The sequence below is a fragment of the Oncorhynchus tshawytscha genome, linkage group LG15 (assembly GCF_018296145.1).
Source record: "Oncorhynchus tshawytscha isolate Ot180627B linkage group LG15, Otsh_v2.0, whole genome shotgun sequence".
Lineage (NCBI taxonomy): Eukaryota > Metazoa > Chordata > Actinopteri > Salmoniformes > Salmonidae > Oncorhynchus > Oncorhynchus tshawytscha.
In genome coordinates, this window is record NC_056443.1 from 19668219 (window position 1) to 19683857 (window position 15639).

General features: G+C 41.6%; 1 protein-coding gene across 3 annotated transcripts in view; it reads right to left on the minus strand.

The window, feature by feature from the left end:
* The window catches only part of LOC112214584 (calpain-1 catalytic subunit), a 37414-nt gene extending 27787 nt beyond the window's left edge, over positions 1-9627 (minus strand). The window contains exon 1 of one of the 3 annotated variants that reach the window (XM_024373446.2): positions 9481-9627. The gene's annotated coding sequence lies outside the window, so the exon portion shown is untranslated. Of the gene's footprint in view, positions 1-883; positions 1011-9480 lie in introns of those variants that run through there. The other 2 variants (XM_024373447.2, XM_024373448.2) reach the window with 2 other exon arrangements.
* Between the last annotated feature and the right edge of the window lie 6012 nt (positions 9628-15639).

Sequence of the window (15639 nt, forward strand, 5' to 3'; positions counted from 1 at the left end):
TAATTACCTTCAAATAACCTATCATTTCTGTTTTCAGAACGTTTATAAAACCTCCCACGGAAAAACTTCAAGGAACCATAGTAAAATGTTCTCATAACCTCCCTGCAACCTAAAAATGAACGTTCCCAGAAAGGCAAACATTTCACTTCTGTTCTAAAATTAAAAAATATATATATGGCTTCATTCCCAGAACCAAATGTTTCAAGAAACTAAATGTGCTATCTGAGTTCTATTCTGCAAATGTAAAACTCTCTGAATGTTTTGCATGGACTTTGTACCACAGAAGGTTGGTGGCACCTTAATTGGGGAGAACGGGCTCGTGGTAATGACTGGAGCGGAATGGTATCAAATACATCAAACAAGGCCATTCCATATAATCCGTTCCAGCCATTATTATGAGCTGTCCGCCCCACAGCAGCCTCCACTGATTTGTACTGAAGAGAGAGCTAATAATCATGAGCAGAGACTAAGGTAAAGTTGTAGCTGGTATGTGTGTGTGTGTGTGTGTGTGTGTGTGTGTGTGTGTGTGTGTGTGTGTGTGTGTGTGTGTGTGTGTGTGTGTGTGACACAGTGTAGACAGCACATAATGGGAGGGAACACAGCCAAGAACATGTAAAAGACTCTCAGGCTCTCTGTTTGACTCTTCTTTCATAGTTCCACAGCCTCTCTATCTTTCCCATTTCCTCACATCGCAATCACTCTATTTTTTTCTCTGTCCCGCTTTCCCACTCATGCTCTCCCACAACAAACAAAACAATGAGAGAGAGAGAGAGAGAGAGAGAGAGAGAGAGACAGAGAGAGACAGAGAGAGACAGAGAGAGAGAGAGAGAGAGAAAGTCTGAGGCATATAATTGCTTCTAATCTATTTCAAACCTTTACTCACATTCTGTAGTTAAGTTTGCCTCACCTCTTTCTCACTCTTTTTCAGCCTGTCACTTTCACGCACTCACACAGGCAGAGGCTTATTCACACTGAGCTCTCTTCTTGTTCTACCCCTCAACTGTCAGTAAAAACAAAACCTAAGCCTTGTCTGTTTCTCATTGGTGCAGAAAGAGAGCCCGGTCAGGCACAGCTGCCACCCACTACCCTGCCACACCCATCGCTATTGCCTGTTGTTCCCTGACTCAAAGATTTTTCCCACTGGTCAGAGTTGACTTTCTAACTGACTCTCACCACTCCTTTAGAGTCTCGAGGGTAATACTATGGGGAAAGATAATGGAATGAAGTTCGACCATCTTAGACGGAAGAGAATCAAGTGGAAATTGAACACATCTCTTTTAGTAGAAAAAGACCATATTTTGGGACAGTTTCAGCACGTACCGAATACCTACTCAACCCCTATACATGCATGTCAGTTACCTACACATCGTCTGGGTAGAAACGTTCACATTTCTGTGACTGTGGTGGGTCGACAGACAGCGGAGTGTGGGTGTAGTCAGGAGTCTTCTCACCAAGTAGGGTTTTCAACTCAAATTAACATTTGATGTTCCTCACGTGGAATATTTCTCTGTTTTGCGCCTCACTGCAAATAGTTTCACTGACGTGAAATGACAGATTAGTAGTCCAGACACATCATGATCAGCCCCACTGGTGTGCCCAATTCAAGACATATTGTTTCTTACTGATCTGTAGCCTATCACTATTGTATTATTACTGCTAATCAAATAGCCTAAAACTTAAAACAATTAAGCAATGAAGTGACAATTTGTCACTATTGACATCTGTATCACATGGGAGATAGCCTTATCCCCAGGCTAACTGCTACCGCATATAGAGAGCAATAGTAATGGCCTCTTTTTGTAGACACTAATTTAGGCCAACTCTGACATGACTCAATGACCAAAGTCTATGGGGGAAATGAATGGTGGTTTTGGATAAACCCAGAGAATAAGGTCTGTGGTAAACACGGGATTATGAGATTTTATCCATTTTATTCTATCAGATCATCTTCATCATCTAACGGCACTTTTTGTGAATTTTGAAGCGTTAATGTTATCAAAATAAGCACATAAAGCATGTAAAAGGCTTCATTATTCATAAAGGTCATGTCAACTGACTGATGTTATCTCACAGAACAGAACATATCACATCTCCCAAACCTGCGTTAACCTCAGACCTTATTTTCAGCTTTTACCCCAAAGCCCCATTAAATCTCCCCCATAAGGAATGGCTGAACGAACCAGAGGTTTAATTGACGTTTTTGAAGACTACAACTGGTGAGCTCTATATAGGCAGAGAGAGAAGACTGGTTGAGATAATAGATAACCCCCTCTGGAGCCTACCTGTGCTGGAAACAGCCTACCACTCACACATGGACGTCGAGTACAGTTAGACAGTGTAATACTGTATCAATTTTTGCCTGCGGTAATTAAATCTTTACTAAAAGTGTAGTGTAGCCTACCTATTGTTTCATACAAAGAAAGGCTTGACCACAAACAGGCAGTTAGACCAGACCTGAAAGCACTACTATACTATATAGGCCACACACACACACAGAGAGACAGTTTACTCTATTACAGTAACATTAGTCTGTTATAATAACTCCCATTATTCGTGCTAAAGCATTGGAACCTGCGCAAGTGTAATTGTGCATGTCCTCCAAATAGCAGGGAGCTCACATTTCAACCACCCTCTGGTTGTCCGAACACCCATACTAGCGTACTACATACTTAAACGGCATACTATGTACTCATCGTCTCATCCTTTTTAGTATGTACTGTTTAAGAAAAAAAGTATGCAGTATGCCACCGCCGCAACGCAGTAGCAACTCCTGACTGGCTGAGTAGGTGGGGCGGGGTCGACTGCGGTGGTCGACTACCAAATTCAACAACAGACATGTATCGCATTAACCGGCCTGATAATAGCTCATTTCCAATTCGATTACTTTCTCTAAATATAAATTAATAGAATAGGAATGGAGTTACATGCCTACTCAGGCTGGTTATAGGCAGACAATCCCATTCAACATATACCGTAGGCCATATAGCCCATCTATCCTACTTAAACAGGACTGAAGACATGGACAGTGGGGTACATCGCAAATTCAGAACCGCTGTTGGGTACAAATTCAGAAATTCAGGACAGCAACATAATAAACTAAAGCACGGATCATTGGGAACAAGATCGGAGTGACTGCTAAGGCTTGATCCATAAATGAAATAAGGAAATAGGTAGCCTAGCCTACAAAACTAAAACTATTCATGTTCAAATCAAAAGGCCTGATTAACATGATATAAATAACGCAGCCACATCCGGAGACCCCGGTGCAGACACATTCAGTAATCAAAAGATGGTTTAAGTATTTCGTTTTAAAGCTCTGACGAAGGCCAAGCGAACAAGAAACACTTTTCAGAATCATTCAAAATACTTCACCAGAGAGCATGACTTAGCCACAGATGATCATGTGATTCTTGTATCTGTGGATTGTTTGAAATCACAAGCGTGGAGGCTAATATGCCAAGCTGGGAAGCCCGCAATTTGGTCTGAGCACGTGGCAATAGGCCTAGCTTATTATTGAGATGCGGCAGGCAGTGAAAAGCAATGCATCTAAAAATATGTGCGAAGATAAAATGTCTAATCACACTCAAGACACATTGAGACGAGAAGAAGGGGAGGGGTGTGTGGCGAAGATGTTGGCACTTCTCTCTACCGAATGTGCTCAGCTCTCCAGAATGCAACCAATTCTTGCGCATTCGTTGCTTTATTGTGTTAATAGTTTGCCCTGTTTATATATAGTACCTGTCAAAAATTTGGACACACCTACTCATTCAAGGGTTTTTCTTTATTTTGACTATTTTCTACATTGTAGAATAATAGTGAAGACATCAAAACTATGAAATAAATAACATTGAATTGTTGTAACCAAAAAAGTGTTAAACATATCAAAATATATTTGAGATTCTTCAAAGTAGCCACCCTTTGCCTTGATGACAGCTTTGCACACTCTTGGCATTCTCTCAACCAGCTTCATGGGGTAGTCACCTGGAATGCATTTCAATTAACAGGTGTGCCTTCTTAAAAGTTAATTTGTGGAATTTCTTTTCTTCTTAATGCATTTGAGCCAATCAGTTGTGTTGTGACTAGGTAGGGGTGGTATACAGAAGATATCCCTATTTGGTAAAAGACCAATTTCATACTGTGGCAAGAACAGCTCAAATAAGCAAAGATAAATGACAGTCCATCATTACTTTAAGACATGAAGGTCAGTCAATGCGGAAAACTTTGAAAGTTTCTTCAAGTGCAGTCGCAAAAACCATCAAGCGCTAAGATGAAACTGGCTCTCATGAGGACCGCCACAGGAATGGAAGACCCAGAGTTACCTCTAAGGCAAAGGATAAGTTCATTAGAGTTGGGTGGTCTCCCGAGTGGCGCAGTGGCCTAAGGCACCAGGTTCTGTCACACCGGCTGCGACCGGGAGACCCATGAGGTGGCACACAATTGACCCAGCATTGTCTGGGTTAGGGGACATTGGTGCGGCTTGCTCCGGGTTAAGTGGGCATTGTGTCAAGAAGCTGTGCGGCTTAGTTGGGTCGACCTTCGTCTCTCCCGAGTCCGTACGGGAGTTGCAGCGATGAGACAAGACTGTAACTACTAGAGGTCGACCGATTATGATTTTTCAATGCCGATACCGATTATTAGAGGACCAAAAAAGCCGATGCCGATTTTTTATTTTTATTTGTAATAATGACAATTACAGCAATGCTGAATGAACACTTATTTTAACTTAATATAATACATAAATAAAATCAATTTATCCTCAAATAAATAATGAAACATGTTCAATTTGGTTTAAATAATGCAAAAACAAAGTGTTGGAGAAGAAAGTAAAAGTGCAATATGTGCCATGTAAGAAAGCTAAAGTTTAAGTTCCTTGCTCAGAACATGAGAACATATGAAAGCTGGTGGTTCCTTTTAACATGAGTCTTCAATATTCCCAGGTAAGAAGTTTTAGGTTGTAGTTATTATAGGAATTATAGGACTATTCCTCTCTATACCATTTGTATTTCATATACCTTTGACTATTGGATGCTCTTATAGGTACTTTAGTATTGCCAGTGTAACAGTATAGCTTCCGTCCCTCTCCTCACTCCTACCTGGGCTCGAACCAGGAACACATCGACAACAGCCACCCTCGAAGCAGCGTTACCCATGCAGAGCAAGGGGAACAACTACTCCAAGTCTCAGAGCGAGTGACGTTTGAAACGCTATTAGCGCGCAGCCCGCTAACTAGCTAGCGATTTCACATCGGTTACACCAGCCTAATCTTGGGAGTTGATAGGCTTGAAGTAATAAACAACGCAATGCTTGAAGCATTGCGAAGAGCTGCTGGCAAAACGCACTAAAGTGCTGTTTGAATGAATGCTTACGAGCCTGCTGCTGCCTACCATCGCTCAGTCAGACTGCTCTACCAAATCATAGACTTAATTATAACATAATAACACACAGAAATACGAGCCTTAGGCCATTAATATGGTCGAATCCGGAAACGATCATCTCGAAAACAAAACATTTATTCTTTCAGTGAAATACAGAACGGTTCCATATATTATCTAACGGGTGGACTCCATAAGTCTAAATATTCCTGTTACATTGCACAACCTTCAATGTTATGTCATAATTACGTAAAATTCTGGCAAATTAGTTTGCAACGAGCCAGGCGGCCCAAACTGTTGGATATACCCTGACTCTGAGCGCAATGAACTGAAGAGAAGTGACACAATTTCACCTGGTTAATATTGCCTGCTAACCTGGATTGCTTTTAGCTAAATATGCAGGTTTAAAAATATATACTTCTGTGTATTGAATTTAAGAAAGGCATTGATGTTTATGGTTAGGTACAGTCGTGCAAAGATTGTGCTTTTTTCGCAAATGCGCTTTTGTTAAATCATCCCCCGTTTGGCGAAGTTGACTGTCTTTGTTAGGAAGAAATAGTCTTCACACAGTTCGCAACGAGCCAGGCGGCCCAAACTGCTGCATATACCCTGACTGAGAAGTGACACAATTTCCCTAGTTAAAATAACTTAATGTTAGCAGGTTTAAAAATAAATACTTGTGTATTGATTTTAAGAAAGGCAATGATGTTTATGGTTAGGTACACTTTAGAGCAACGACAGTCCTTTTTCGCAAATGCACACCGCATCGATTATATGCAACGCAGGACACGCTAGATAAACTAGTAATATCATCAACCATGTGTAGTTAACTAGTGATTATGATTGATTGATTGATTGATTGTTTTTTATAAGATAAGTTTAATGCTAGCTAGCAACTTACCTTGGCTTCTTACTGCATTCGCGCAACAGGCAGGCTCCTCGTGGAGGGCAATGTAAGGCAGGTGGTTAGAGCGTTGGACTAGTTAACCGTAAGGTTGCAAGATTGAATCCCCGAGTTGACAAGGTAAAAATCTGTCGTTCTGCCCCTGAACAAGGCAGTTAACCCACCGTTCCTCGGCCATCATTGAAAATAAGAATGTGTTCTTAACTGACTTGCCTAGTTAAATAAAGGTGTAAAAAAGTAAATCGGTGTCCAAAAAGAAAGATTTCCGATTGTTATGAAAACGTGAAATCGGCCCTAATTAATCGGCCATTCCGATTAATCGGTCAACCTCTGGTAACTACCAATTGGATACCATGAAATTGGGGAGAAAAAGTGGTAAAACAAAAAAAAGTTCATTAGAGTTAACAGCCTCAGAAATTGAAGCCCAAATAAATGCTTCATGGAGTTCAAATAACAGACACATCTCAACATCAACTGTTCAGAGGAGACTGTGTGAATCTGGCCTTCATGGTCAAATTGCTGCAAAGAAACCACCACTAAAGACACTAATAATAAGAAGAGACTTGCTTGGGCCAAGAAACACGAGCAATGAACATTAGACCGGTGGAAATTTATCCTTTGGTCTGATGAGTCCACATTTGAGATTTTTGGTTCCAACCACTGTCTTTGTGAGATGCGGTGCGGGTGAACGGATGAACTCTGCATGTATATTTCCCACCGTAAAGAATGGAGGAGGAGGTGTTACGGCGTGGGGGTGCTTAGATTGTGACACTGTCTGTGATTAATTTAGAATTCAAGGCACACTTAACCAGCATGACTACCACAGCATTCTGCAGCGATACGCCATCCCATCTGGTTTGGGCTTAGTGAGAATATAATTTGTTTTTCAACAGGACAATGACCCAACAAACCTCCAGGCTTTGTAAGGGCCATTTTACCAAGAAGTAGAGTGCTGCGTCAGATGACCTGGCCTCCACAATCCCCCGACCTAAACCAAATTGAGATGTTTGGGATGATTCACGGCAGAGTGAAGGAAAAGCAGCCAACAAGTGCTTAGCATATGTGGGAACTCCTTCAAGACTGTTGGATAAGCATTCCAGATGAAGCTGGTTGAGAGAATGTGAAGAGTGTGCAAAGATGCCGTCAAGGAAAAGGGTAGCTACTTTGAAGAATCTCTTTGAATACTTAGAAGAATGACGGAGGCCACTGTGATCTTCGAGACCTTCAATGCTGCAGAATTGTTTTGGTACCCTTCCCCAGATCTGTGCCTCGACACAATCCTGTCTCGGAGCTCTACGGACAATTCCATCGACCTCATGCCTTGGTTTTGTCTCTGACATGCACTGTCAACTTATGGGCTATTGTGTTTAGATGGATTAAATAAATAAAAAACAAATCAATTTTTAGATCCAAGGCTGTTATGTAACAAAATGATGAAAAAGTCAAGGGTTCTGAATACTTTCCGAATGCACTGTACTACCATATACCTACTCTAGGTTTTCTTAACTCAGCTACTAGGAAGCTAACTACGTGAATAGTGAAGACATCAAAACTATGAAATAACACATATGGAATCATGTAGTAACCAAAAGTGATAAACAAATCAAAATATAATTGATATTTTAGATTCTTCAACGTAGCCACCCTTTGCTTTGACGACAGCTTTGCACATTCTTGGTATTCTCTGAACTAGCATCATGAGGAATGCTTTTCCAACATTCTTGAGTTCCCACATATGCTGAGCCCTTGTTGGTTGCTTTTCCTTCACTCTGCTGTCCAACTCATCCCAAATCATCTCAATTGGGTTGAGGTCGGTTGATTGTGGAGGCCAGGTCATCTGATGCAGCAAAATTAACTTTTAACAAGGCACACCTGTTAATTGAAATGCATTCCAGGTGACTACCTCATGAAGCTGGTTGAGAGAATGTCAAGAGTGTGCAAAGCTGTCATCAAGGCAAAGGGTGGCTTCTTTGAAGAATCCAAAATATCAAATATATTTTGATTTGTTAAACACTTTTTTGGTTAATACATGATTCCATGTGTGTTATTTCATAGTTTTGATGTCTTCACTATTATTCTACAATGTAGAAAATAGTAAAAAATTAAGAAAAACCTTGGAATGAGTAGGTGTGTCCAAACTTTTGACTGGTACTGTATAAATATTTCTAAACATATTGTTTTTCTTATAATATTACATTTCAGGGAGCTGTCTTCTAAATACAACCTACAATGCTGCTTAGTGCTGTAAAATAATTGTATTTTACTGTAGTTTTTTTCCCTGTAAATGTACAGTATTATACTGGCACCACAGTCACCAGCTTAATACTGTAATTTTGCTTTACAGCAGAGATGCTGTAATATAGTTTACAGTACTATTTTCCTCACTGTAAATCATATTACAGCATCATTGGTGTTGTGCCAGTATAAGGCTGTAAATGTACAGGGAAAGGTTTTACAGTGTAAGCTATAAACAGACATAAACAGGAAAAACTACATTCTGAAGGTCAGGAAAGTTTCCCCCAAAAAACAACTGATGGGCTGGCCAGCTGTCAAAGGCATGCTCTCATCGAGGTGACACAGTGAACAGCTGGACAAGCAGAGTCCTCTCATCTCGCCGCACATGTCTTTCACACAATTGACAGTTACCACATTTGGATTTAGTTGTGGCTTTTGAATAAACAAGCGACAAGTTCGACCATAGTAGTCTTTTTTGTTGAGTATCTGAGAGGACAGAGAGGCTACTAGACGCTAAGCTATTTAGTAAATTAATTCGAAATGTGCTTAACACCCGCTTACCTTCAGAAGAAACGGAAGAATTGGTCGGTCTAAAACAAATATAAAAGTAGCCTAACACACATTAAATCCTCACGGGAACAGGAAGATGTCAAAACACTGTTACAACACTGCTTGCTACAGCCATACAACTACTACATGATGTTACATGGTTTCAAAACCAGATCAGAGCCAGATCCAGAACATTTAATTACAGTATTAAGCTGGTGACTGTGGTGCCAGTATAATGCTGTACATTTACAGGAAAATACAATTATTTTACAGTACTAAGCAGCATTGTAGGTTGTCTTTAGAAGACAGCTCCGATGTAATGACGTCGCCCTTCTTAATAGTAAACTAGTAATTGCCCTAATGAGTAAAAAGAAGTTACACGTGTGACTTATTTTAAGAAAAGTTAAAGAAATATCCTACCTTTTGGTGGTTGTTTTGCGGTTCAATATGTTGTTTTGTTTTCTCTGTTCTCTAGTCCGTTATGTCAAGCCCGGTTCCATCCACAGCCCAGCGTGAAGCGCATGGGTATAACCAGTGGGTGGATTCGATTATGCTTAGCCGCTGGTCACCGGGAAAAGACCCGTCACGTCATCGGAAGAAAGCGGGGAGGGAGGAGCGCAATTCTGAAATCTGTGGCGCTCGGCCATTTTGTCAACAAGGTAGCATGGTGCAGTCCAGAAATATCAATTTTCCATTAAATAAATGTTTGAATTTTCTAACTAGTTTTCATTCATCACATTTTTATTGTGATTATACACTAATGGTTCTTCTGTTATTTTAATGTAATAGGATGTATCATGGGATGACACAGAGACCTCCCAGGAGATGTCATCTAGCCCCTCCCAACTGCATCAAACAGCAGATATGCTGTTCCAAAAGGACCCAAATGTAGGCCAGGCCTATACTTTAAACTACACATTTTAGTCAGCAGCTGTTAGTATCTAATCTTGTGGATCCCTGAATTATACCTTTCATATTAACTGCCACTCAAAATAATGCGTAGAGAGGTCATCGAGAGTCTGATGACTCTCACAACAAGGGTAATCACAACCAGGGTAAGAAGAAATAGCTAATCATGACCCTCTCAAAGAGAAAAGGATGAATGCATGTGGCAACGCTAAGTACACAAGCCACTAGAACAACGTTTTTGAGGGCTTTAGCTGAGATGGTGCAACGTGAAATAATAAGAGAAGTAAAAGAAATGGACGTTTTTAGTGTAATTGCAGATGAAACCAAAGATTTAAAGAAAAAATAACACGTCTTTAGTTGTGAGGTACTATTACAACAAGGGCCATCCATGAAAGATTTTTACACTTTCAGTCAGCTGAAAGCTTAGATGCAGCAGGTCTCACAAAAATGATAATTGATTGCCTTGAAAAACATGGTCTGGGTTACAAATAATATTGTGGGGCAAGTCTATGACGGTGCATCCGTCATGAGTGGAAAGCATTCTGGTGTGTCTCCAAGGATTAAAAACAGTGCAAGATTAGCATTTTATTGCAGATCACTGCAAAATAAGTGTACAAACAGCGTGTAAAAGACAGCCTAAAACAAGCTTAAGATTTCACAACTCATTGATGATGAGCACTGTAGGACAGAAAAATAGTGACCAAAGTGATGTTGAGAGCTTCCAAAGAGCTATCTTTTATCAGGTGCTCGACAGTCTCACAGCTGAGCTGCAATGGCGTTTTTCAAAGAAGAATTGCGAGATAATGCAAGGGTCTTTCAACCGAAAGAGGACCACATTCTTGAATTAGGAGCCTTTGCTCAGACCTTTTAGTAGGATTTAGAGGACCTCAAACATGAGGTTCATCATACCAAGCGGCTTCTTGATAGGAGAGAGAAAAGTGGAAGGGACAGACCGTCTACTCTCCTTGACTTTGTTGTGTATCTAGAACCTTATAAAGAGGTCTTCCATGACCTATTTCGACTTTGTAAGATTTCTGTTGTTACACCAGTCAGCAGTGCTTCTTGCGGGAGAAGCTTATTAGATTTAAAACTGATTAAAACCGACCTTAGGACAACAATGGTTGATGACAGGTTAAGTCACCTCGGAATTCTCAGTGTTGAGTCTAGGAGGGCACGCTCCCTCAACATGGATGAGTTTGTGAAACATTTTGTCAGTTCTCACCAGAACCGCAGAATTATGCTGTTTTAAATCTACAGAGGTTAATTTGGCACTTAGGCGGTCCCTCTGGTCATGATTAAAACCTGCACTGTGTACTAGCTAGTACACTGACATTCTAAAATGATATCATGTATCATGTCACACATCTTTAATTTGGTCTTGATTGGGCCAATTCCAAAACTTTTCTTTGCTATTAGTTAACATAATATATATGAGCATAAATATGATACTGTAAATTTGTAATATTGACAGGCACCAAAATTATTTTTATTTTTCAAGTCCATTTCTGCTTGATACCCGGTATGTCAAATTGCAGTGTTTTTTTGTAAATGTACTATTTTGTAAATAAACTATGCAAATGCTATCTTATGTCCTTAGTGCTTGAGCTTTATTTTCTGAAAACATTTAGGATGTTCCACACTTACAGACCCAGATTATATATTCATGAAAACAGAGTGACCTAAGTCTCTCCAGTATGTGAGTACAGTTTGTGTGTGTGTGTGTGTGTGTGTGTGTGTGTGTGTGTGTGTGTGTGTGTGTGTGTGTGTGTGTGTGTGTGTATGTGTGTGTGTGTGTGTGTGTGTGTGAAAGGTATTGAGCTGCAGTTCTGAGGTAGAGACACTGACTATTCATAGTATGTTAAATAATTCTAATGAGGTAACTCTTTTGGACCACACCATCTGCCACATTGAAGAACTCCGGGTTAAGTGAATTGTCACTTCTACCTCTAATCAGCAATCATAGGATTCATTCATGCTCATTAGATGCCAGGTTAGGGTTACACACACATTTTCTGTCATGGTCAATGGACCACTGAAGTAGCCTTGGCCACCCCATGTATAAAACTCTAGTTCCGCCACTGCACTTGGGTACACTGCAGCATCCACCGAGAGGATCTTGCTGCCAAGGGAATGCCTGACAGCTTGAAAGACGTTTTGGACACTACAGTGAAAATGGTTAACTTTGTTAAAGCAAGGCCCCTGAACTACCATATATTTTCTGCACTATTCAATGATATGGGCAGCGACCATGTAACGCTTTTACAACATACAGAAGTGCGCTGGTGATCAAGGAGCAAAGTATTGACACGTTTTTGTGAATTAAGAGACGAGTTTAAAGTTTTCTTTACTGACCACAATTTTCATTTTTCTGACCGCTTGCATGATGATGAGTTTCTCACACGACTGGCCTATCTGGGTGATGTTTTTTCTCGCCTGAATGATCTGAATCTAGGATTACAGGGACTCTCCGCAACTCTCCGCAAAATGTGCGGGACAAAATTGAAAAGCTCTTCTCTATCTGCATTAACAAGGACAACACACGGGTCTTTCCATCATTGTATGATTTTTTGCGTGCAAATGAACTCAAGCTTACGGACTCAAGCTTATGTCAAATGTGATATAGCGAAGCACCTGAGTGAGTTGGGTGCACAATTACGCAGGTACTTTCCCAAAACGGATGAGACAAACTGGATTCGTTATCCCTTTCATGCCCTGACTCCAGTCCACTTACCGATATCTGAACAAGAGAGCCTCATCGAAATTGCAACAAGTGGTTCTGTGAAAATGGAATTTAACCAGAATCCACTGCCAGATTTCTGGATTATCCTGCCTTGGCAAATTGCGCTGTTAAGACATGATGCCCTTTGCAACCACTACCTATGTGAGAGTGGATTCTCGGCCCTCAGTAGCATGAAAACTAAATACAGCATGAGGTTGTAAATAACAAGAACATTTCCCAGGACATAGACATATCTGATATTGGCAGAAAGCTTAAATTCTTGTTAATCTAACTGCACTTTTCAATTTACAGTAGCAATTACAGTTAAAGAATATCATACAATTGTTTGAGGAGAGTGCACAATTTTGAACATGAAAAGTTATTAATAAACAAATTAGGCACATTTGGGCAGTCTTGATACAACATTTTTAACAGAAATGCACTGGTTCATTGGATCAGTCTAAAACTTTGCACGTACACTGCTGCCATCTATTGGCCAAAAACTAAATTTCACCTGTGATGGACTAATACATTGTGGCCTTTCTCTTGCATTTCAAAGATGAGGGTACCAAAAAAATACAAAAGAACAGTTGGTTTTTCTGTGTAATATCTTTTACCAGATCTAATGTGTTATATTCTCCTACATTAATTTCACATTTCCACAAAATTCAAAGTGTTTCCTTTCAAATTGTATCAATAATATGCATATCCTTGCTTCAGGTCCTGAGCTACAGGCAGTTAGATTTGGGTATGCCATTTTAGGTGAAAATTGGGGGAAAAAAGGGGCGGATCCTTGAGAGGCACTGGGTAAAATGTGGAAGACACATTTCGGTTGAATGCATTCTGTTGTACTACTAGCCTAAACTTAAATGATGACAAAAAAGCTCATTTTTGTTTTCATGAATCATTACGATATAGCCAATTGTGACTTTGTGGCTGTGGTAACTAGTGACAATCCATTTTCTTCAGCGAAACTGGAGATTAGTCTGAAAGTCTTGAAGCCCATGACGAGATGGGCTTCAAGACCATCCTGCCGCTGTTCATCCACTCAGCATCATCTTTCATGAGCAAGAAGCCCCCACCAAAAGCTGTTTTAAGAGCGTAATGGTGCTGTTCCTCTCTCTCAGTGGCTTTGGACTCACACATGTTTTGTTTGCTTGGGCCCAAAACACACCAGGGACAGCATCCAGGAACCCTGCAGTGTGTCAGCTGCGCCCGGCTGTTCTCCAAGGGGACGCTTGCGGGAACGTGTGCCGTTTTTCGGGTGTGGAGGTCCCCCTCGAAATCGTTATCTCCACAATCTCAGGTTCTGGGGGTTCTTCCAGAGATGATGACATTGAAGGGGACGACAATGGGGATATGGAGGACTCTCTTTTCGAAAAGCCAACTTCACTGACACAAAAATTCAGGGCCCCCCTTACCTCAGGGTGAGTGTGGCGGTGACAACAAGGAAAGGGAAGAGTATTTCGACCTCTCCTTGGGACAATCATCCACTCTGCCAGCTTCCCTATGCTCTGACTTCCCGGGGCATATTGAGGGAGCTGCCAGATGCCTCGGCACCCCCCTTCTCTCCTTCTCTCCTGAACCCCGGCCAGAGGTCATGACATGAGGTGAGTGGCATGATGGTGGGTGGGCCTTGGGCTCAACAACGGTAAGTGGCGGAACCTATGGCTCCCGCCATACCTCGCTGGACAAGTATGCAAGGGTTATGGGTGTTTTCTGTTCAGAGAATGTGTTTCTTGTTAAAAACCTGAATAGCACTAAGTAAGCAAAGGCACTATGTGTAATCCTGGGATTGTAGTCCTTATAATTGCCTGTAGTGATCTACTTATTATTTTGGGGAAATAATGTATAGGCGCACCACCAATATAATTGAATCAAGGAATTAGGGGGGGGGGGGACCTCGCCTGGAGGAAGGAACTTAGATTTTGAAACAATGAAACAATGGTGGAGTAAGGCCAAGGGGATATGGTTATTAGCATAAAGTGGGGGGACTATGAAACTTGTATAAGCATGAAACTGTATAAAAGGAGTGGGCTGAGAATGAGTCCGGCAGTTGCTCCATGGATCAACTCGGCTTGTTACTTTGTAATAAAGTCTATTTGAATTCCCAGGCTCCGGTATCTGAGAGATATTATTGAACCAATATTTCCACAACAGGTGCTCATGGGACGAAGGGCAAGGGCACCGGCAAAATCATATTTGTCCTTTACCACAGTGCATGGATGGCAAGAACCCACCACTAGTGGTATCCCTCGGCTGGGGAAGACGCTGGCTGCCCACTTCGTTCCAGGTTGCAGCCAATGGAATGCAAAGATGCCTTCTCTGCTCCCCTTCAAAGACCGCTTCACTGCACAACTGGCAGACACGAGCTATACCCTCGGCTGGCAAGCTGTGGCAGCGGCTAACAATGTCACTTTGCTTACTGCGGCCTTGTCCCGAATGTCAACCTGTCAAACATCCTTCTCCGAGGCCGAAGTCAAGGAGGTGTCACATCTGTCTGGCGACGTGCTCCACCTTTACCAGGCATTGGCTGTGTGCTCGGTACGAGTTATGGCAATCTCTGTAGTTACACAGAGGCACCTTAGGCTTTCTTTGACAGCCATCAAAGAAGCTGACATAACGCTCCTACTGAATGCTCCCATCTCTGATGACAGCGTTTTGGGAGTCACCGTCGTGGAGGCTACGGAGAGCTTTTAGAAGATGGAGGAAGATATGTGACAGCTGTCTAAGCACCTTCCTCTAGCCAGAGCTGTAGCTGCCCACCGAGACTCGGCTCCCAACGCCTCCACCTCATTGCGGGCCCAACCTGGAGCGGTGGCACGTCGTCGTCCTACCTGTGAAAACCTCTACTCTTACTCCGGCGCCACCAGCCGCCTCTACGGCCAAGCCCACAGTCAACTCATAGCTGGTTGCGGTCCCTACATGGCAGAATGCGCCTCAAAGTTCCT